The 23,986-nt window shown below is 43.0% G+C and overlaps 1 long non-coding RNA gene across 1 annotated transcript; it reads left to right on the top strand.

Moving 5' to 3' along the window:
* The first annotated feature begins 18,615 nt into the window (after positions 1-18,615).
* Positions 18,616-19,067, top strand: LOC144389449 (uncharacterized). The gene is made up of 2 exons (XR_013453515.1): positions 18,616-18,897; positions 18,992-19,067. It is a non-coding gene; the product is annotated as an uncharacterized LOC144389449 (long non-coding RNA).
* The last annotated feature ends 4,919 nt before the right edge of the window (positions 19,068-23,986 follow it).

Raw genomic sequence — 23,986 nt, 5'->3', positions numbered from 1 at the left:
GTTGTTGGTAGGGAATCAAAAAAGGTTTCTTTACTTGAATAGAGCAGAGGATTCAATTAGGTTTGACAGCAACTCAAAAATACTTCCAGACAACTAAAAACAAAGTCTGGGCAATTAACAAGGTAACTAAGGGTGTCCAAAAGAGGCAACAAAATATCTCAAAAACCAAAAACGGATTAACAAAGGTAAAGAATCTAGGCATCTAGGTCCTCTTAGAAACTCACGTGGCTAAGCTCAAGGTGTCAACTTCCCAGACTCGGCAAACACAAAGAAACTCAGGTGGCCTTTTAAAGGCTAGCAAATGAGGCACAGGTGAACACAATGAAAACAATCACGACAACACACATGCGACAGGAATAACTGGAACACTCAGGACCCCACATGGTCCTTCAGGGTACTGCATTCCAAAGACCCTGACAACGGAGATACAATAAGAGGTTTCCATTATGAGCTCCAACAAAATTTCGGCAACGACAATAGACCAAGAGTGCACTCAAAATATACTTTTAGACAGTTGCGAAAAGGAAAAAACTATACCCCGGAGTTCTATATTTTTATTTTCTATATTCTTTCTTTCTCTATTGAGAAAGGTTCGGATGTGTTTTCTGCAGTTGCCAATAGACTTTCTAAGACTGAGATCCTGCGTTGATTTTATTGATTTGTGTCTTATTCTTGAAGCGTTATACAAGAGTTACAGGTCAAGTGTATTACTCTATGGTCTCCAACTTAAAAGTGAGTATCATATAGTACCCTAGACTGATATTTACAATTTGAGATGTGACTTTTACCATAAGACGTTTGATAACAGTTAAGGCTTCATCTTCAAGCATAAGGTGGGTTTTAATACACGAGCCGGTGGTAAAAGGGTTACAGACATATAATTAGTCCATAATTAACGGTTTCCAAGATGACAGTCACTCACTTGACTGTGAATCACCCAAAGAATAGGCCAAATAACGTGTCTGTTCTGTTCCCACTACTTCTACAAGTGTTTTGCTCTGCCTTTTTTTCCGTCCTATTCAGTGCTGCACTTAACACCAGGATGACATCACAAACATTGTCTATGCCCGGGAAACTTTTCACACTTAAAAAGTCTCTACAAAATATATCTTTTTAGGCAACAGGATAGTTAGGTTAGTAGCAGTAGCAGGTTAGTAGCATTACCACTGTTGCTGTAACGCAAGTTCCAGATCTCACGCTATTCTAGTTTATTAATATTCGATCCCCTTATTTTGTTCCGCTCGGACGGGCGGTGTGTTTCCCTTTAAGGCTAGATGTCTTATGGCGAAGTATAGAACGTTCGCACATGGGGCCCATCTGTAGACTGGACAGCTCGCTCATAACATTGTGTATGTCATTTAAATAATCATAACTTGCTCAATTTTCCACAGATTTTTAAACGGTTTGGTTTGTTATAAACAATGTAGTTATGACACTGCATGCTTATGAATAAAGTTCTGTTTAATTTCATTTTCGTACGAAAAACCATGGTTATAGTTATTAACGGACTGAGTTTCCACTTGCATAATATCTTTTTTCGAATTCAACTTCTGATGTGGTTTGACTTAGTTCTGAAGTTTCCTTCTGCAACAATTTTAAAGCAACACAACTTCTTGGTTAGGTTCATGAAACAAAACTTATTAGTAAAGTTGAGGCAACAAAACAATTTTATGTATTTAGGAGTAAAACATGGGATACATTAAGTATGTTCATTTTATAAAGTAAATGTTTGCTACACAACTAGCGTTATTAATGTAACAGCGTGGGTTGAGTAAGTGAATCTTGACATGGTTTTCCACACAAAAGTTCTTTAGAATTATATACTATTCTTTGTAGCATCCAACTCCTAAGCTGACTTTCTCAGTCCTTATAATATGTCAGCTGCGTTGGATCAAAGAATGTCTTTACATTGGACGTTGCGCTATGCATCTTTTGTGGATGTTAAAGAAAGCCCACTCCTAACATCAGCAAGTTAGGAGTGAGAATGGCTTTTCTATGAGACATTATATTGACATGCATGGTATCTTCCCGTTTTTATCTTGTGTTAGCTATCAATTATTATACATTTCAGCAGTTTAATATCCCATTCCATTTTATTTAGAATATGGGATGATATTGTGCAAATGAGTTTGTACTCTACTTGGAAAGTGGAAGCTAATTAGTGTATGTTGCCAAAGATTTCTTTTTTTGCCAGATTCATTCATATTGTTTCATTTAGTCATCAGCAACCTTTTCACACCATGTGCATCCTAGTGTGTGACCGAGCTCACATTAGCGGATTGCTGTAGTAATGGCAAATCATCAACATGTATAAACCCACAGTGATATCAAGAGAGTGCAGAACTTTGTTAAGCTGATACAATACTTTGAAATTCAAAGTGCAAGGAGCATTGGAATGCCTGGATGGGACCCTACACTGGGCGCAACATCTGCCTCTGCAGACATGGTTCTTACATCATTCCACAAATGAATTACATGTTATTACTCCCACAGAAAGTCGTTTAAAAAGTTAGTCTCACTGAGAAAATGTATGACAGTGTGGTAAATGGGGAAAGGCATGCAAAACCATCACAATGATCCTGTGATCCTGGTCTGACCAAGCACAGAAGTCCTCAGCTCACCCGCCCACATGCAGCCATACACACGGGAACAATAGAAGCAAACTGCTCTGTTCCCGCTGATGTCTGGACAATCCAAAAGAAAAACATCTTCGTGCTTGTAATGGGCAGCTCTGTGAGCAGGCAGCTGTGATTAAAATGACATCAGCACCATGGAAACCGAGCACCGTGTCATTCCCTCAAGGAAAATCACAGGCCTATTTACAGCCGTATTTCACCCCAGATAATTCAATTTGAATTTTAGTGCCGCAATTAAGACCTGAAATGTGTTCCACTGAGGGACAAAGGAGGGCAGGCCAGAGCTGCTTAACCTGTAGATAAATACACTACAAGATAGAAAAAAGTCACCATAGATAGACAATCTGCTATTACTTCTGCTGTAGTCATCTTGATATGTATCATCATCGAATAGAAAATAACAAATATATGTAAAAATATGTTGTAGTTTCGACCATTCATCATATTTCTATTTCTTTAATGTTTACTGGCAGATTACAGACATGAGTTGACTGAAACAAACATTCCAATCAATTATGTCAGATGTTAAAACAACACTGATGTTGCGGGAAAAGGCAGCGTGAAAATACAACATTTGATTTGCAACTAGGTCACGTGGGTATCAACTTTCCCTCAGCTCAAAAAAGAGAAAATGCCGGACTGTCGGTCTATTATCTGTGAAAAACACAATATTTTAAGAAAGCGTCAGCATTTGCATGCATTTTGATGGCATTTCTAGCGAGAAGTATGCGTTATATTTTAATAATCTTCTATCAGACAACGTAGAAGAAGACCTTCCGCTTACTAGTTTCTGGTGACGTAGTTGCAAGGTGATGTAAATGAATGGGCCAAATAAAATGTAGTATCACGATTTTGGGGAGAAAGCGTGATACTACCACGTTGGTCCACAACGTGGCTGTTACACGTTTTGCTGTGAGCTGGGTTGGTCTGAGCTATCCAGACCAACCCAGCTCACAGCATTTGAAATGAACTTGTGCTCGGTGGCTTTCCCAGGTGCACTGCAACGCTACCATGCCTTGTGGAAACAACCGAGCTTCAGAGCTCAAATGCTTTACCATCCTCCACCTCCCAGCTCGTAGGCGTCCTCCAACACTCAAATCAACATACTGCCTATTGTTCTTGACCAATTACTCCTCGTCCAACATTTGCTTTGGTACCAGAACTCTTTGTGAAGGCAGGCAGGTTGGATCAGTAAACACCTGGGCTGTGTATCTCTCAGATATGGAGGTAGACTTATTATAATTATGTTACTGCACAATACTCATCATCCCGTACGTCAATTATCTTTCAAGGTCTACATCATTTCTCCCTGATTACATTTGTTTTTAAGGTCCCACAAATATGTTTTTAATCACTATATGCAAACAATCCAACAGGACGTTCACCCAGGGGACCGTTATCTGCGCCGAAAGATAATGAAGATGTTTTGTTTGGAACATTCTTTAAATTGTCTAGGAGAAAATACGTTTCCACTAAGTGTAATCAAGAATGCAGTTTAGTTTGTGGAGGTTAATCTTAAAAAGGCTGGTTTGCAGAGAGCATTTTCTTCCTGCTGTCTGGTTTATAAAATGCAGTCAGCATTGTGACTCTTTCAAGCTCAATGTTACAAACATCCTAAAGCAATTGGAGAATTGGTCAGCCGACAAAAAGATGGATGGTGTATTGATACGGCGCAGCGGACTGATCCCTCGGCCTTGTGCAGCCACGGCTGGGATTTTATCTTTCCTCCGAGTCCCACAGAGATGTTTCCACATAGACTGACCAGACTTTACTTCGGAGCCTGTCACAAGCGGATGCCTCGGGGAATAGACCTGAGGTAGAGTTCAGAAAGGGAAGCAGGAAAGTAGTTTCATAAAAACTAGATCATATCAGTCCGATTAGGTTTTTGCATGGCATTTTGAAAATGAAAAAGGCAGCAATTACATTTGCAGTTTGCGCCGCTTATCACATTGTAATTAGACTCTAAAGCAGCCCAGGAAATTAAGTCAAACACTAGCTGTAGTACTGGTTTGATACGTTGCTGATCTACCTTGATGGTGTAGAAGGCACAGTGATTATTTGAGGAGAGTGGCATGAAAGTCAATAAAATATCAATTTGAAGGTCACAACCTTTTGTTGATCTGAGCAGATGGACTGGTTTGTGATCTGAACCTTTCAGATGGAGGGTCGGTGTGTGTATCTAAACGAGTGGAATACAAAGACAACATGTTCTTTACTTGAAAACAACTAACAACATTTGTCTGTTACACAACGGCGTCTCTCTGGAATTCTATTGACTGACACTGACCACTGCAACAAGAATTTGAAATACATATCAAAATAAATGTTGCTTCTGTACACTAAACCTGATGGATTGGAGCCATTTGTGCGAAGGATAAAATGGGGCATATATATATATATATATAAAATACAGTATATATTATTGTTATATATTGTTTTTTTCTCCAATGTATTTCATAATAATTCTGTAAATGTAGAATATATATATATATATATATATAATACAGTATATATTATTGTTATATATTGTTTTTTTCTCCAATGTATTTCATAATAATTCTGTAAATGTAGAATATATGTATATATATATATATATATATAATACAGTATATATTATTGTTATATATTGTTTTTTTCTCCAATGTATTTCATAATAATTCTGTAAATGTAGAATATATGTATATATCAACCCTCAAGACAGAGTGCTCTGTCATTTGGCAGAAACCCAGACAAAGGCTGGTCTTTTAGTCTCAGTCCAAGTTCATCTGTTACTGTGAATAAGTGAACGCGTAGTTTGTGGCAACGAGCAGAAGCAACTTCAAACAGGAATATCGTGGACGCATTAGGGCTGGCCGATATATCGGTTTAAACGAATATATCGATATATTTTTTTAATGTGATATGGAATTAGACAATTTCGCATACATCGATATATTTCAATTTGCGCTCTGCAAGCAAGCTGCCGACCCGGAGCTCTCTGCACTGCTGCTCGCCCTCGCCTCGCCCATCCTCTTTCCCGCGCAGAGGGGGGAGGGGCAGAGACACACGTCAACAAACATGGAGGAAGCAACAACGTCTGCGCAGCGTGCGGAGGAGGAGGAGGAGGAGGAATTGGTTCGTTAAAAAAAAAGCAGTGATTTAAAGTATCTGATGAGAAACAAAATAACTATATGTAGGGAGGGCCATAAACAGGTTACAGCCAGGGGTGGAAGCACTTCAAATCTTTTTCACCACCTAAAACAACGGCACAAACTGCAATACGAAGAGTGTGTGAAACTGCGCGCTACAGAAGCCGCATGCCAGAAACGACCCGGACAAGCTCCAGCCCCGAAACGAAGCTCGCTGCAAACCTCATTTTCCCGCAGTGTGCCTTATGAAAAGAAAAGTGACAAGTGGTGCACGATGGCGAAAGCGGTGTCCTATCACATTGCTAAAGACATGGTCCCTGTTGCAACTGTTGAACAAGTCGGATTCAAGATGCTCCTGAAAACGATGGACCCGAGATTTGAGCTTCCCACTCCCAAACATGTATACTGAAGTCAGGCAGAGCCTCGCTGATGTGACAACCCATTTCCCATTGACCAGCGATAAGATATTTTTTTTATTTATATGTGCACCTTATGGAGCTTTGTTTCTAAAAAGGATACACCTGTTATACACTTTATGTTTACATATTATTATTTGAACGGCTGAGCATTTGTTTATTGTTTAATTTATTATTTATTCATTTTTATTTATTTGAACTCCTTACTGAAATTACTGGTTTCAAGTAAACGACTAATGACATGTCATATTTGGCTTTGACATTTGCGTTCAGGTTTTCTTCCCTTTAATGTGGAGAAAATATCGGGATATATACCGTATATCAATATCCAACCAAAATATACCGGGATATATCGCCCAGCCCTAAGACGCATCACAAGCAAATATGGTAACGCTTCACACCGTCGAAACAGAGTCCACAATATGCTCTAATCCGTTTGCAAATACTCCAAACACAACTCCAATTTATAAAATATGATATTCTAATTGGTGCAGAAAAGGTGCAAATGGAAGTGCATTTGTAAAATTTCTCTCAGCGAAGCATGAAGCTAACAAAGAAAACGACACCGCTAATCGCTAGCCGAGACTACGCTGATAGAAGCATCACTTCTCTCAGACAAACCAGGCGTTGACCTGAGTAGTAATCCTGACTATCAACGTGAAACTACGTGTTGTTACGTCTCATGAGTTGAGGCGTCGGTGCAAAAAATAAAGACGACAACGATTTCCAACTTAAAGTCCTGTGTTCATCTACGTCGGAGGTCACTAACTGGCGGATTGCGGTCCGCATTGGGACCAACAGCTAACTAAAGACGGTTGTGATCTAAACGTGACTGCGCACTTTTCGAGCGGCGCAGCTTAGGTCGTCTTTACGGTAGTGACTTGAAGCACCGACCAATTACATTCAAGTTAAACCTTCCCATGTGATACTACGCGACCAATCGAGTCCTTGCATTCCAGGCAGGACGCTGTCGTCTCTATGCTGCGGACAGATGAGAGAGATGGAGGTAATTACAAATAAAAAGATGGTAGGAAGAAAAGAAAGATAGCGATTTGAGAAAAAGACGAGTGAGACGGAGAAAGCTAGAGAAAGGGGAACAAATGGCGCTCTCTAAAAAGAGAGAAAGTGGACAAAGAAAGTAGAGCATTTAATCCATAATGGACAGACTCGTTTCTGTTCATACTTCCAACTGCCATCTAAGGCGCAATGAGCTAAAATGTGTTTAGATTTATTATTTATAATTTGCTGAGACTGTCAAGTCCAAACGTGAAGAAGAAAAGGGGAAATTCAAGCTTATCTTCCAGTTATTGTATTTTATAAGCACATACAATAATTTTGACATTTTATTTATATTATTTTTTTAAATGCAGCCCTAATTTTATTTAGTTAATTGCGAGAACATGATTTATATTTGCAGTCAGTTCTTACGTGACATTAGATATTGTCAAAATAGTTTTAGAATCATATTGAATTCATTTAATTTGTTAGTCGTGTATTGATTACATGCAAATGTTGATACAACCATATTCCTCTATTTAATCACACTAAGTAGTCACACTATGAACTTCCAGACCTTTGCTTATAGAATTGTTCTCTAACTGGACCTCTACATTTTAGTTGAAGACCCCTGATTTGCATTATCAAAGGGTAAACTTAATTCCAACAAAAAGAACGTCACAACAAAAAATCCCCATAAATCTCTGGTTTAATCCTCCGTAACATGACGTCACCCTCCTCGTCTTCTCCCACTCTTTTTCTCCCACGTGCCAGCTCCCCTCAGGGTAATCCGCCTCATCTTTTCCAGCTGGGCAGCAGCTTTGGGTCCGGCTGCCCTGCTGACTATGGCAATTGGCGTTTTCCTCCCAGAAGTCATGATGGGTTGTAGTCCCTGCTGCAACCACTGGGAGGGGATGTACCTCCCATTGATGACCACCCCTGGCCATGACATCACAAGGTGTACTGTCCGCACACTGGGCTTTTACTTATCTGTGCTTTTACTCTGTTATCTTCTTGTTTTATAGGACTTAGAGGGCTATTAGTGATTTTGTTTTAGGCGATTTTATTTTTCACCAGTCACATATAAACATTTTTACACAACAGAACGCTCACAGTGGTTCCCCTATATCCTGACAATAATTGTTTGTATGGACAAAGTAGTTATTAAACTTTTTATCATGGTGTGCCAGCCTCAGAGCAGAGGCCAAAACAGCCTCAGAGTGGGACAGGTTTTAAATCCCCTCTCCGGGAAACCATCACCTTATCAAGGTGGAAAGGTTTGTGTGTCCCTATGAACCCAAGGGCTGTGATCATCGATTTTGTAATCGTATAGTCTGATCTGAGGCTGAATGTTTTGGACACTTGGGTAGAGAGAGGGGCAGAGGTGTCAAATGATCACCATCTGGTGGTGAGCTGGGTCAGAGGATGGGGGAAGACTCAGGACAGACCCAGTAAACCCAAGCCTGAACTGAGTAGGTCTGGAAGGGGCCCCCCTCCAAAAGATTTTCCTCTCACACCTTTCTGTGGAGGTAGGGGGCATTGAACCAGAGTGGTGTATGATCAATACTTCCATTGTTGAAGCTGCTGCAGTGGGTTGTGGCCTCAAAGGGGGGGAACCGCGTGGTGGACAGCGGTGGTCAGGGAAGCCGTCCGACTGAAGAAGGAGGCCTCCTGGGGGTTATGATATTTGGTGGGACTCCGGAGGTAGTTGCAGTGTACCGACGGACTGCCGTGAAGGAGGCAAAGCAGCGAGTGTGGGAGAAGTTCAGTGTAACTATGAGAAGGACCAAAGTGTTTCTGGAAGACCATCGGCACCTCAGACGGGGGAAACAGGGAATCATTTCAGGTGCTGAAAGCAATGGGTCTTGGGGGGCTGTCTTGGATGACATGCTTGGAAGTCTGGGACAGTGCAGAGTGGCAGACTTTTTGTTTGGGAGGAGTTTGAAAAAAATGTGTTTTTAACAAAATCCCACGGAAAATCTAGTTCACGGTTTTCTTGCCTACTGTAAGTCAGTAATGCGAACAAGTATAAGTGCTAGGGAGCGCTAGAGAGCCATTTCTTTAAACAGAAATGCACGACCCCAAAATTCCAAAAAAAATTGATCCGCATGTCAAATTACGTATTTGAAAATGGCAAAGGCCTCAAAAGTACAATTGAAGTCACTTATAAACAGTCGAAAAATAATCTGATTTTGCCCGACTTTCATTCGGCTCAGACCCTGAATACAACCAATACAAATGTGTTTAGGTGTTTTCTATGGCACCTTCATCCCACCACATTTCCAGTACATTGGCACAGTGAGTAAATACCAATTAAACCTCAAATGTTGATTGACAAGCGATTTTTGTTGTGGACAAAAATGAGATTGTGAATTCAGTTTGTATAATCTTGAGGCCTTTGAACTAAGACTTTTTTTAATAACCTCACTGTTTAGTGGTGTTTGTAAATCACAGTCAAGGTTGTAGTGAATAGTGGGGAAGTCTTGTGTTGGATTTCAGTAAACAGGGCAACAAACTGAAGCAAATCAATCGCAGACCTGCACCCCTCTACTGATGGAGTCAACCCACTGGATCTCAGTTCAGCCCGAAACATAATGTGCTGTGACAGCCTTGATAAAACTTTTAATTACAGCCCTGTAAGCTTTTCTACAATGCCTGAGACAAATTGACTTTGCGCTAAAAGTCAGATGGTATCAGACATTTTTACTGCAGTCTGCAGCAAATAATCCTTTGTAAATTTGATCTGCACCCCACAAATACCAAGTAAAACACACAGTGAAGCAGATTTTTCCTCCTGTCTGCCCCCAAAGCTCTTTGTTTACACCTATTTATATGTTAGTGAGAGAGCTTAACACGCTGCAACTAAAGAAAAAGTACGTATGTCACATCAACTATAAGGCTGAAATTCAATAAAAACATGTTAATTAAGAGGACATTAAGACAACACATTCAATCATTTCAAAATGCAATTGCGGCTTAAAGAAACTGCAAAAAAAACACTAAATGAATGAAATGAAAAACTAAATGAATGTACTCATACACAAATAAAAGTGTGTACAGTGGGACACATAAGCCACAAAGACAAACACTCAAAATGTGGATTTCATTTTAGACTCCAGTGTTTTAATGATGTTAGAAATATTGGCTTCATACAGAAAAAACCTTGTACATGTACTAACTGACCCTCTCATGGCTGTAAACGTCTGCTGCCATGTTGCAGTTCACGTCAATGTCTGTTGAAAATATAATTTCTATTAGTGTGGCCTGTGAATTATTAATCTATGGCCAAACATTTTAGACCTTTAACCACCAAACTCCAATCAGTTCATCACCAAATTTGGTAAAAAACGAGCCAGAAAAAGGATCATGGAACAAACACAAGAATGCTTCACACAGTTTGGAACATTACATTCTCGGCTACAATACGAACTAACCCGTTCCAACCGCTTAGAAAATAAGATATCCAATTAATTGAGAAATTGTGCACACAAGCTGACTCATTTTGTAATACCAGGGGTTGTTGGTATGTTGAAACCTTTTACATAATAAAAATGGCTGTTCAAAGCAACCATACAAAATAAAGTTCCTACGGTGAACACGCTGGCTTATTTACAAGTCATAACTCTCTAAAAATGTATATATTAATTATAAACTCCTTCCTGTAATTTACAAAGCATTACTTGCCTTGCACTTCAAGATATCAATGATTCATTGCTTGCATAAAAAAAATACACAACTAAGAGGGAGGAGGAATTTTAGATTGAAAGAACCTGCTTTCTGTCAGTGGAAATCCCACAGTGGGAAGATTTCAACAACAGATTCTTATTTTGTTGCATGGAATATTGAGAAATTAAATCTATGTATTAAAATACAAAAAATAGTCGTTCTCCAAGACAATGAAAATCATCACCTGAAATATAAATAATAGGAAACTGAAAATGCTTTAGTTATTATCTATCAACTATGCTAAACCCCAATGGAAATATTCTGTTTAAAGACATCGGGTAGTTTTTATGTTTTAACTCAGCACAGCAAAACACAAAAAGAGAATTTGGAGGGGATTTAGAGACACTTTCAACTGCATTAATTAGATGTAGCCGACACTTTCACGGAAACAATAAGTGCATTCAAAATGTTGTGTGAACATTTAATAAATAATGTGTGAATCAACTTCAAATATATTGGTCTACCGTAAGTGCTAATTTTAGGGGCAATATCAATACATTTTGTTTATGGGCTAAAAAGCAGTCTGAATTTTATTTTATTTTTGAAGAATGGGATTGAAAAAGTTGTGAAAACAGTTGCCATCAATGAAACTTCCTCAATTGTTTTCCCAACTATTGATGGTGCTTTTTGTTACCATATTACATACAACACTAAATGGAATATGGAAACACCTTTGCCGAATACATTCTGACCTTGAACTCACATGACTTCCAAGGTATTCCTATTAAACACAAATGGTTGTCTTTGTCTCGTGATAACACTGACATGAAAGAACGATTGATGTCAAATTAAAACATTTTCCTCTTTCCACTACATTAGAGATTATTTTTTCTGCTAAATTTTTGTCGACCAATCCCAGGTTCTTAGTTCCCGTACAGGCGAGACAAAAAATCAGCATCCTTCCCCAGTTATGTGCTTCAGAATACAAGAATGAATCAAAGAAAAAGATGGAGACAGGTGCTCTTCTCGTCTTTGTTCTTCACCAACACAAATCACATCCTCACATTTTCTGCCAAAAGATTGTTTGCCACTGCAGCTCTATGATCGGTGGCCATTTCATCATTGAGCCCCTTCACAGACCCATTGACTGCTCCTGATTCAACCCACTCACCAGTAAACACTTGCAAATTTTCAGCTGCTTGCATTTTCAGTCCCGGGTGTTTCTATTCAAAGGACTAGAGCAATGCAAACAGAGTCGGAGGGGTTTGACTTTTGAAGATGCAACAAACCGTCACACACCTGTGATTCATCGTAGTCGGTCTCCTGAGCAGAGATACTGCGCTTTGTACTTCACATACTCTCGATGTATTATTCAGCAGTTCACGGTGAGTGGTTGCTCTTTCAACGGCACCAAGAGGTCAATGGCTCGTGGTGCACCATTAGCGTCCCGAGCCAAGGCTGACGGTTTGTGAATATGTGTAAAAGGGAAGTAGGGACAGACAGAGAGAGTAACAGAGACCTCTGCAACAGTCAAATGAAAACATTTTTCAGGTTCTTCCACGGAGAGATTAATTCCATTTTCATGATAAAACCGTGATCCACAGAGGGTCCACCCCCCCCCCCCCCCCCCCTTTATTTACAAGCAAATAAGATGAAATAAATATTTTCTGGTGCACACAATCAAAACCGAGGGTGTGAAACCAAAGTGGTAACCAAGGCCGCAGTATTATGTGTTGAAAATATGGGCTTTTTCTTGAGGGGGTGCTTAATGAAAAGGTGGTGGTGTGAAAAAAATCCAACAGGGTTCTTTCATTGGCTGAAATCAATGTGCTCAGTGAACTGTCTGTAATATCATTTATTCTCCTTACAAAGTGGATGTTTTACACTTTACGGTCACCCTCTTGAGTGGGAAATTGATCACATATTGTCATCTTGTCAATATTTGATCTCATCTATAAATGTGAATGAGCCTGTAAGTTGGCGCTGATGCCCATCGATTACCATGGTAACAAAGAAATAACAATTCTTCTAAAGACTAATGCACGCCTGGATGTCCTGAGTCTCCATATGTGCAACATTACTGTTATCCTGTGTAAACACGGACAAAACAAACAATAATCTTTTTGGATTATGTGGGCTATTACTCCCATTGATACCCATTACTGTGTAAAACGGCCCCACAGCTCTCATGAGAAACTATACCTTCTATAAGGCTGGCCTTTTTTTCCTTATGTGGAGTGAATCTTCTCAGCAACACGCACGACTTACAGGCTTTTGTAGACTTCTTTAATTGAGGGTAGTGGTAGTGCAGAATTACAGCGTCCGCTCTGAATGTTTCAACATAGCCTGGAGGCTCAGCAAAAATATCTTTTATCTGTACGTAAAAAGAAAGTTGTAACTGGGATTTTAACAAACCTTTAACACATTTGACCCTGGATGAGCATTCTTCATGCCAAAAAGACAACATTTGCTAAATGCCTGCATAGTCCCTAGGAGATGAACTATTTTGACTTTAACGACCCCACTACCTTTTCACAGGTGCTATTGAGGATATACATTGTAAACCTTACTAATACTAAAGCCTGAAGAAGAGAACACTCATCAGTATAATATTTTTTGCAATCTTTTATGTGTCAAGATCAAAATGTGGCCTTAGATTGTAGTCTGACCAGAACGGCTGGACACGTTTTGTCACATAAAAAGGATTATGTAGCCTTAAAAGCTGAGGATTTGGAGGTAAGGATGTGAGAGGGAGTATATAGAACCCTGCACTGGAGCAACAGTGCAGATACACACCAAACACTGGATCTAATGGATGTTCACACTCGCATCACCGTCACCCAGCAACAAACTGCAGTTTCACAGCCATAGGGAATAACATCTGAGAAGCTGCTCAGTGGCTACACAGCTACCCCATCACTGACTGACTGAATCCCATCATAGGACACACACACACACACACACACACACACACACACACAAACAGCCTCTGGGGGAACTGCAAGACTGTCTCTTCTACCAACCACCCACATCAGTTTTGACCTCTACAAAGTCCCTGGGGGAGGTTTCGTTTTCATTGATCTCCACACACACACACACACACACACTTGCAATCACACACACCATGGGTTTGATTGCAGATTAGGGGAGGGAATCCACAATCAATACAATACTGTTCTCTGCAGCACACAGACATCTGAGGCAATGGTGTGTTGGGAATCACCAATGGATGAAAAGCTTTAATTTAATTTAAAGTGTGACGTGTTTTTCCAATGACAATAAAGCATTTTGCTTTTGGTGTTTTTGCTCTAAACAAGATAAATAAAACTGAGCTATCGAATTTAAATGTTTACTGAATTTATCCTATGAATCTCAAGCATCTTCATGAGCCACCAACCTGTTACACTCAAATATCTTATGCATACAGAACCGCGATGAACCAACTTCGAACAGGAATATTGTGTACTCATCACGACTGAATATATGAATGCTTCACATTGGAGTCTTGGCTACAATATGCACCAATCCGTTTGAAAATCCTGTAAATTGCTCTATAGTTATAAAATGTGACATGCAAACTAGTCCAGAAAATGTGGCCACGACGGTGGCCGAAGCACCATCGTAACAAAGGAAACGGCACACTGAAGACCAAGCAGACGGTATCATTTCTCTCAGACAAACCTTACCAAAACCAGAGCAAAAATCACAAGCATCCAACCATACAAACCATAAATGCCCCTTTGACGTTTTGAACGAAATTATGAAATGAGTAGAACTACTCAGTGACCAGAAGACTGGTTTAGTAACCTCCCTTTGAGAAAGACTGTATAATAAACAAGATGTGTCAGGGAAAGATTGTGACTGTAATTTTGTTAATAATACAATACAATAATAAAATGTACTCAGGAAGAAGCAGTGAGCTACTGCTGAAGTAACGTACTGGTAATCTAGCCATGGCAGTGCCCCCATCCAAAAATGATAAGCGTGTTAGCAGCTACATTTAATATAAATATGACTAGTAATTTGTGTACACAATACACACGTACACCCACACCTCTCCATCAAGATTAATGAGGGTTCGACCACTAATCATGTGTAAACACTATAGCCATTTGCCTTCAATAAACATTTATGGCAGCTACACGAGTTAATAGACACTACATATCTAATGTGTGAGATTTGAATTTGTTAAGACTTAGTTTTGAACGCATTACACAGAAAGTGGCATTTCTTGTCTTGGGTAAATAAAAGCAATTATTTAATGGCCCACCCTAAGTTACTGATCAATGTGTACTCAAAGAGAATGTTAACAAGGAAATTTACCGTATCAGCATACCCTTCTTTAGAAATAGCTCTTTTAAAAAAAAGGTGCAGCAATGACTCAACCAGAGCCCTATCACTACCAAAAAAATGTATCCGACCAGCGCAATGGGGAGGGGGGCAGCAGTAGCCGGTGGAGCGACCCGTGCCGGCCCCACGACGGACACCTTTCACCCCGGCCCGCTACCCACCGGCGCCCTTCCCAACCCACAGAGAGCTTCTCAAGCGCCGGGGCAGGAATGTTGGAGGTACGGGCAGCCCGGACACCTCCGGAGAGAGTGCCCGTTGATGGAGGTGGGGCAGGTGATTCGGGTTACCGGCGTTCCATCCCCCTGCCCTGGAGCGACGTACCGCGTTCCAGTAAGAGTCCAGGGGGTGGGTATATGCCAGGCGATGGTGGATTCGGGCTGTACGCAGTCTAATCATACACCAGAGCCTGGTTCGGCCCGGGGACGTTCACGAGTATCCCATAGTGTCCGTGGAATTTAGGCATAGGGGAAAAAAGCATAGTGTGAAGGTTGCGGTTAGCTCCGGCCTGACGCACCCCATAATTTGGGGAACAGATTGGCCGGGGTTCAATAAGCTAATGGAGCTGTCCGCAGGGGTGCGTTCACGACCGACAGGGTCATGTGGTATGTGCACTGTGCTCAGAGGTGACGCGAGGTCGTCCGAAGCTGCAGACGGGGAGGGGGAACCAGCGGAGCCTCCCGTGGAGACTCCACCGGTTCCCGGGTTTCACTCCATGGAAGATTTTCCACTCGAGCAAACTCGGGACGATACTCTACGCTCAGCTTACGAAGTGATTAGGATTGATGGTCAGTTGGTGCGCCCTGACGCAGCGCAGTCATATCCACACTTTTCATTGATTAGGGACAGACTGTATAGAGTGACTCTGGCAGGGCAGGAAAACACCCTGATTTTCCAGGCGGTTCACTACAACCCGATGGCGGGGCATATGGGGTACGGGAAAACACTAGACCGGATAATGACCCAATTTTATTGGCCAGGCTGTCCGGAGTGTCAATTAGTGAACCACCCGGCATCTACCGTCGGTGGAGGTCCTGTTCGAACGAATCGGAATGGACCTCATCGGGCCATTTCACCGGGGCAAACGCGGATATCGCTTTGTGTATGGATTATGCAACGCGATATCCGGAAGCAGTGCCATTGCGCAATATCTCTGCTGAGAGCGTCGCGCAGGCTCTGTTTCAGGTCATCTCCCGGGTCGGAATCCTGAAAGTGATTCTGACTGACCAGGGAACCACGTTCATGTTGCGTACACTGAGAGAGCTTTACGGGTTACTTGGTTTAAGTCCATTTGGACTAGCGTGTACCACCCGCAGACCGATGGCCTGGTGAAACGTATGAATAAGACTCTGAAGTCCGAGCCCCGGTAAGAACGAGATCCAGTAAGTCCTGGACCTGCGAGCAAAGCTCCACACACTGGGTAGGATGTCACAGGAGAATTTGCTCCGGGCCCAGGAACGGCTGTATGACAGAGGACACTGCATGAAAAGTGGGATTTTCGGCAGTATGCGGCACTGTAAATTGTCGTGGAATTTCAGGTTTGCGGCTGTTCACGGCAATTTGCGGGCAACGACGAAAACTGCCGTAAATTGTCAGAAATTGTTGTGGGCCTCCCTTGGCAGTTGTCCCCCCATGACCCCCCTCCTCCTAATTCTAGGGGAGGCTTTGACATGTAAATGAAAATGCTGTGAGCTATACAAATGCAAATCAGGGTCGCAGAGGGAGTTTTAGTCCAGGTGACATTTTTTTAAAAGGTAAGAAAATCTCTGGTACAAATAGATCAGGCTCAGTAGCCTAATTATACACTCTTACTTTTTAGCTTGAATTGATTTATTTAATTCAAATATGCTAGATTACCGTATACAACATTAGCAATGGCAAATGTTATGTAAAAAAGATACACAAAATAATTTCATTTTATTTTCATTTCATTTAAAAAAAAGATTTAATCACGGTAAAATGAGCATTCCATGCAAACAACATTTGAATCAGCATGTGGGGTCTGCAGAGATCACAGTCTCCTAGAGCTCAACTACAGTGCATAGTGGCAGGACTACAGTGACCTTTTCTTTGGTCTTACTTAAATGCACAGAGGATGTATTAACCACACATCTTCTAGCAATGCGCTCAACTGGCAGAAATGATGCTGGGTATGACGTGTCTGTTCCCTGCAAGCCCCAAACTTCTATTGGCTTTCCATAAAAATGTCTGTCCGGGTGGAGATGAAACCAGGAAACTTGTGCAAGAACATGTTTAAATGCCGTACCCTTTGACACAACATTAACAACTATAAACTGCTTTATAATGGCCGGTCGCAGTTCTGCTAGAGGGTCAAGGACGGGTTCCTCAAAACTGTTAGTGTTTCCACACCACTTAGCATGAACATATGCTGACCTTTATGCTCTGCATCTATCGATTGAGTAAGTTACATTCATATATGTTACCCGTTTACATGTCATGGCAAAACATTCAACCTCAGTGACACAAGGGTACATGTGATGATACATTGTCAACATTGCATGTCTGTCAGACTCAAGAGTGTCTGGTGGAATGGAGAAAGAGGCACCACTGTACAGTTTTCTAGGGAAAGTCGTTCTGCTGACACCAAAACACTGCTTTACATAAAGCATATCAGCTGTTTCAAAGTCCCAACCATTTGTCTTCCTAAAATACTGGTCCTTCCGTATAACAATAACCTCGTATGTGATTGGAGGACCCTTAGACTCCTCGTCCAATCACGTGTGAGGTCATAGGCATGACTGATACAGCAGTACTTGCAAGACGAGCATACAAACAGTGTGTTACTATATTCAGAAGAACTGTATCTCCAGTTCCTTTGTTTGGTTTTTGCTGCTTTGTGAATAATGGCTGGACGACGTCTCGCGTTCAACTGGCCTTCAACTCCTCTCCGCGGTCACCAACTTTCGGCCAGTCCGCAGACAGACGTGAAGAAGCTGCTGAAAGTTCTCAGTGGATCGTCTCGTCAACTCCAACAACAAACCGCCGATATCAACGAGCGGTTCGCTCCACTGGAGCGTTCGGGACTCTGCGGGTTTCTGTCCATGGAGGAGAGGAACCGACTCAAAGAAGAGGAGACGGGCGCACGATCCCAAGATAGCGGTAAGAATACGTTCGATGACTGCAAGCTAAGCTAAAAGTAGTGTAGCCTCAAGCTAAGCTAAGAGTAGCCTAGTAGCCTTAATGAGCAGAAACAGCTTTATTAAAGTGTATTTTCTTTGCCGTGTCGTTTACAGGAAGTGGTGCGCCGTCTCCACAACTCCGAGACGAATTACAGGCGCTACGAACCGGAGCAAGGGTCAGATTTAAAGAAGATGCTTTAATTCTGCGGTATAAGGAAATATATACATATAGATACCATAGGATGGATACTGATCATAACTGTAAATTTGGTTTTCACAGACTAATCTCGCCTCATAATGAGGCGGTGACCTTGTATTTGCTCTGGGAAAAGTCCAGATTTAGACGACGTCATTGTGTGTAAGTGACACTGTTTCTCCTTCCTTGTTAAATGTTACTGTGACTTGCGTTTGATTTTTTTGTATTCATACCACACTCATTTAATTGTTTTCCAGCCGCCTGTGAGACGTATTTTGAGACGGTACGCAGGAGCTTCAGGTTCAGCCGGAACACTCATTGCGGGCGGAAGCTGCGAAGGATTCAGCGCGGAGTCAAGCGAGAAGAAAGAGGGTAAGAGTTTATTTGCTGACTTTTTTCAGGTGCATTGATCGATGTGTTGTGTCCGTACGCATCGCACAGTACTGATTCATTGTTGTTTTTACAGCTGCTGGAATCGAGACAAAGTGTGCTGGCTGATGACGAGGTGGAACTCTGGAAATCCGCCACCGTAGAGCTCATGTCGGACGAAGAGGATGGCGTTGTTGGCGGGGTCTCGGGGTGGATTGTACGGTCGCCGCCATTGCGTAGTCAGTCCCGGTTAGAGGCGACTCAGAAATACCGAGCAACACACACTAGGCGCCTGCCCAAGTGTGGGCAGATCCTCACTTTGGATATAGTTGTTGTTTGTGTGTTGTTAATAAAGCGCTTTCTTTGCATAAACATGTTCCTGGCAAATGTTCATTTTCTCTATAAATTCATTGATGTCCTGGATGGTATCCTAATAATAGTGTAGTAGTCTACATAGGATAACAATGAAATGAATATACAGCATAATATGAATATATAAATATATATATGAATACAATGAGGTGGGTGACCAATAGCGACAGATCCGCCAACCAATCATGAGTGATTTTATTCAAACAAGTAAAATCACTCATGAGTGGGGAGCCACTTCGTCATACCCCTAACTTCTCTCTCCCCTTTATTCTGCAGACCGACGCGTCGAACAGAGGGCTGGGGGCCGTTTTGTCCCAGGAGGTGGGGGGGGTGGACCGCCCTGTGGTGTACATCAGCCAGAAGCTGTCTGAGAGGGAGGCCAGGTACAGCACAGTGGAGAAGGAGTGCCTGGCCATCCGGTGGGCAGTCGACTCCCTACGCTACTACCTCCTGGGACGCCCTTTCACCCTCTGTTCGGACCACGCCCCGCTCCAATGGCTCCACCGCATGAAAGATGCCAACACCCGGATCACTCGGTGGTATCTGGCTCTACAGGCTTTTAATTTCAAGGAGAAGGAGTGCCTGGCCATCCGGTGGGCAGTCGACTTCCTACGCTACTACCTCCTGGGACGCCCTTTCACCCTCTGTTCGGACCACGCTCCAATGGCTCCACCGCATGAAAGATGCCAACACCCGGATCACTCGGTGGTATCTGGCTCTACAGGCTTTTAATTTCAAGGTGATCCATAGGCCTGGGGCGCAGATGCCTGTGGCTGATTTCCTCTCCCGCTCCTGAAAGGGGGGGGGGGGGGGGGGGGGGGGAGTAGTTTCGGCCAGATGGCTCCCCAGCCTTGTCGGACGGTGGGGGTATGTGGTGGCGGGCATTGTTTGGCTAGGCTGCAGAGGGGACGGAGAAGGAAGTGGCTGGGGGAACGGTGCCAGAAGGAGGCATAATTGGCCTCAGGTGAAACTAATCATGTGTGTGTGTGTGTTCTGCCTCAAGTAGAAGAGAACCGGCGACAGCGAGGAGGCTGGAGCCGGTCGTCTGTTGTTTTTGAGAAACATTTTATAAAGTGTGCATAATGAAACAGACTACTGCATTCTCATCATTCCGAGACCCCCCCATAGGACGAACCTGCCACATACACCTTCATAGATTCCTCTGGTGAGACTCAGAAGATGAGGGGCTTGAGGAATATGCAATCACTGGAGTAAACATCAGCTGGGGATAAACCAGCAGGGTGCATCGCACAGATAGCAATGCGTGAAACTTTCAACCTTTGCTTAGCCAAGTTTCAGAGCTGTATCACCCTGTCGGATAACTCCTGCTAAGCAGAAGGGAGCCATTCTGGTACGAAAGGCATTCCAAGAGACAGATCAAGGACACATGGCACTCTCGGAAGGTCTGAGGGAATATGCAATTCAGCTCTTTGAGGAATACATCTAACTGGGTAAAGTTAAGTTCACTAGAGCACTAACACCTCCAAACTACATCACGAAACCCTGGGAGATCACCTTCTTGGATGGAAGCGAGCACGCCTATGGAGCAGTCATGTACCTGAGGTGTCCAAGGGAGTTCAATTTCCCAAAATTGGGACTGTCCCTTGGACTGTCAAGGTGATTCTGTCAAGGCAGAAGTCTGCGGGGCAGTGTTTACCTCAGACCTGAAGAAATACTTTGAGCTGAACAGTCGGATCCAGGTTGAAGGACAGTTTCATCTAATCAATAGCAAACAGTCCTCGGCGCAATACAGTAAGAAAGCTATGGCTACCAAACCTGATCAGAGAAATTCAGGACAGCACAAGGATCCACAACTGGTGGTGGATCCCAGGTTGCAAAAGAAGGCATTTGTGGCTGCACTGACTCGTGCCAAAGAAAGAAGAGCTAAAACAAGGTTATGACCAGGCGCAGACTGATCAGAGAAGACCACCTGCAGGGTCAGCCAGCAGAGGCCTCGTCGATGTCAAGCGTTTCAGTAGTCTGACCCGACTGGTCAAAACAATTGCATGAATCTGGAGAGCAGGAAAGGCGTTCATTGGACAAGGAAAAGTCCTGAAGTGGGAGGCAGTCTCCTCAAAACAAATTATCTCCAGGAAGTCCAGGAACGAGAAGATGCCCGGAAAGACAGTTTTCTTGCAGCACAAGAGGGCATAACCTTCCCAAGCACCAGAATAGACAGATTGGTGGTCTACAAAGACTCTTTGCACTTGGCCACCGCAAACCAATAGCCAAAGATTCAAAGAGGATCACGTTGGGGTCCCTAGCTTACCTTATGACGCCTGGGTGTCCACATTACTAGCTCGGGAGGCACACAATAAGAATCATGAAGGAGTGGCCGGAACCCTGCTCAAGATGGAAAAGACAGCTTGGGTCATAAAAGGGAGGAGTATTGCCCGAAGAAGTGTAGATAGCTGCAGCATATGCAGGAAGGGAAAAGCACGAAAATGTCAGAACGAACGGAACCCGCCGCCCCATTTGAATTCACCACAGTAGACCTCTTTGGACCGTACCAAGTACAGGATGATGCGAAGAAACAAGTGAGACTGAAAGTCTGGGGTGTGGTCTTTTGCTGTATGGCCAGCAGGGCCATCCACACAGAGTTAGTCAATTCTCTAGCAACCAAAGTTTTCTCATGGCTTACCAAAGGTTTACAGCGATCGGGGGTCATCCCAGGAAAATCTGGTCGGACCCAGGCACTCATTTCAAATGAGCCAGTCTCGGAGGAGCTTTACCGATTCTTGGACAGCCTTGATAAAGCAGGCCTGGCAAAGTTTGCGCCCAATTGACGCTAGAGTACAGAGTCGAGAGGACTGTATTCAATATATAACACACTCCTTCTCGGCCAAGCATCTCAGAGTGAGGACCTCAACTTCTGACTTTTCCGATTACCCCTACAAAAGACTCGTTAGAGCGATAGAGGGAGAGGTGACCAAGTTCTGGAAGCATTGGAGTCAACTCGGGGGGTCCCAACTTGTTTGTCAGAAACAGGCTAAGTGACCAAAATGCGCTGAGAGGCCAATTCAAACTCTGAGTCATCAGTACGAATCCCGACAGCAAAGGCGTTGTGACGGACGTCAACGTCAGGATCTATCCATCTTACAATATTTCAGTTTCAAAAGCACTGAAAAGGGAAATCAGACAATCCAGCGTTGACTGAACAAAGGGGGAAGATCCAAGCCACCATTCTTCACAGGGACGTCCAGCGGTTGGTTGTTCTACTACCTGAGGAGGAACAGACAGCGCCTCAAGGCGACATCTAAAGACGATTGAGGCCGCAGGCCTGTGACCACATAGTTTGCCTTTTCAAACTGACAATCTACCCAGTGATTCCATGGGATCGAGTGGGAGGTGTGAGGTCAAACAAGGTTTTTTCATTTGACTATGTATAGAGAGCAACAGTAGGTAAGTTGATGGGAGGGAACCCAGGTAGAAGGTATGGGGCGGAGCTATTTACCGGGAGGACCTCATAGGGGAGAACGGGCGCGGGGTAAGGAAACAAACAGCTGACAGACAGGAGCCAGCTGATGCACCGCGACATGAGTTAGGTCCCTGAAGGGTAGCTTGTTTTTCACCTGGGACGACACCAGAGACCGAAAGAGTGCTTGGCGCCAGAAAGAAAAATAAAAAAGGATAAAAGAAAAACGTGTTGAGTGAAATCCAGTTTCCAGGGAATCTCAGTTCCCTTTCAAGTGGGGAAACTGCACCAGCGTAAATAGGAGCACGGGGAGAAACTTGAGTCTTTCGTTATTTTCCTCAAAGAACCACAATAGTTAGCAATCATAATTTTCTGGTCTGAAACGGAAGGCTGGGTGAATTACCGGGTGAGAGGCAAAACAGGCAGGGCAAATCAGTCCAAGTGTAAGCGCTGGCATTGAAGCGGAGAACGGTCAAGCAGCTGGTTTGTGTAACACAGGGGTTTAAAAACTGGCAGAAGCAGGTTGAGCAGGTGAGCGCAATGAGCTGTATAACCTTTACTGTGTATATGGATGTGAAATATTGTTGCAACTTTAACTTGCCAAATCTTCCATGGGCACCTCACTTATTCAATTTCATCAGATAGGATTTTTGAAATCCAAATTTCGTTTCGGCTCCGAGGAGAGCTGCTTTTAGGAATTAGAGGTTTAAGAAGACACTTTTGAAATATGTTCAATTCTTTTCATTTTATAAACATTTCTATAAACAGACATATTAGAAAGACCAGGGCTGTAGTGGAGGGTAAACGTACGTAAACGCCGTTTACGCACCTCTGGAATTTTGGAAATAGTGTTTACGCACCTATAAATAGCGTTTACACACCTCAAAGTTCCCTGCGCCTTGTATTCTTCCGTTGGAATAATCCGAAATAAACTTGGTGTAATTTTAAAACAGCTAAGAGTACGTTTCCTATTGTTGAACATATAAACGGCGTAGTCTTAATCATGTTCATCTGCGCTGTATTACGGTCTGTGAGCATCCAATCAGTGCCTTGCGGCTGCAGCAGCGACCAATCAGGATCCAGGAGGTATGTAAACACATAGACAGTGTGGATCAGCCCAGTGGTCCTCACCAGTTTCATGTCAGACAATATTTCGCGGACCGGTCGAGAAGGTCCGACAGGGGGGGGGGGGGGAGTAGTCGTTGCGGGCGGAACGACCGACGGGGGGGGGGGGTACTCGTTGCGGGCGGAACGACCGACCGGAGGGGGGGGGGGGGGGTAGTAGTCGATGCGGACGGAACGACC

Source organism: Gasterosteus aculeatus, chromosome 20 (genome assembly GCF_964276395.1).
Source record: "Gasterosteus aculeatus chromosome 20, fGasAcu3.hap1.1, whole genome shotgun sequence".
NCBI classification, from domain to species: Eukaryota; Metazoa; Chordata; class Actinopteri; order Perciformes; family Gasterosteidae; genus Gasterosteus; species Gasterosteus aculeatus.
Note: the sequence above shows the minus strand (reverse complement) of the source record. Positions and strands in the feature narration are given on the sequence as shown.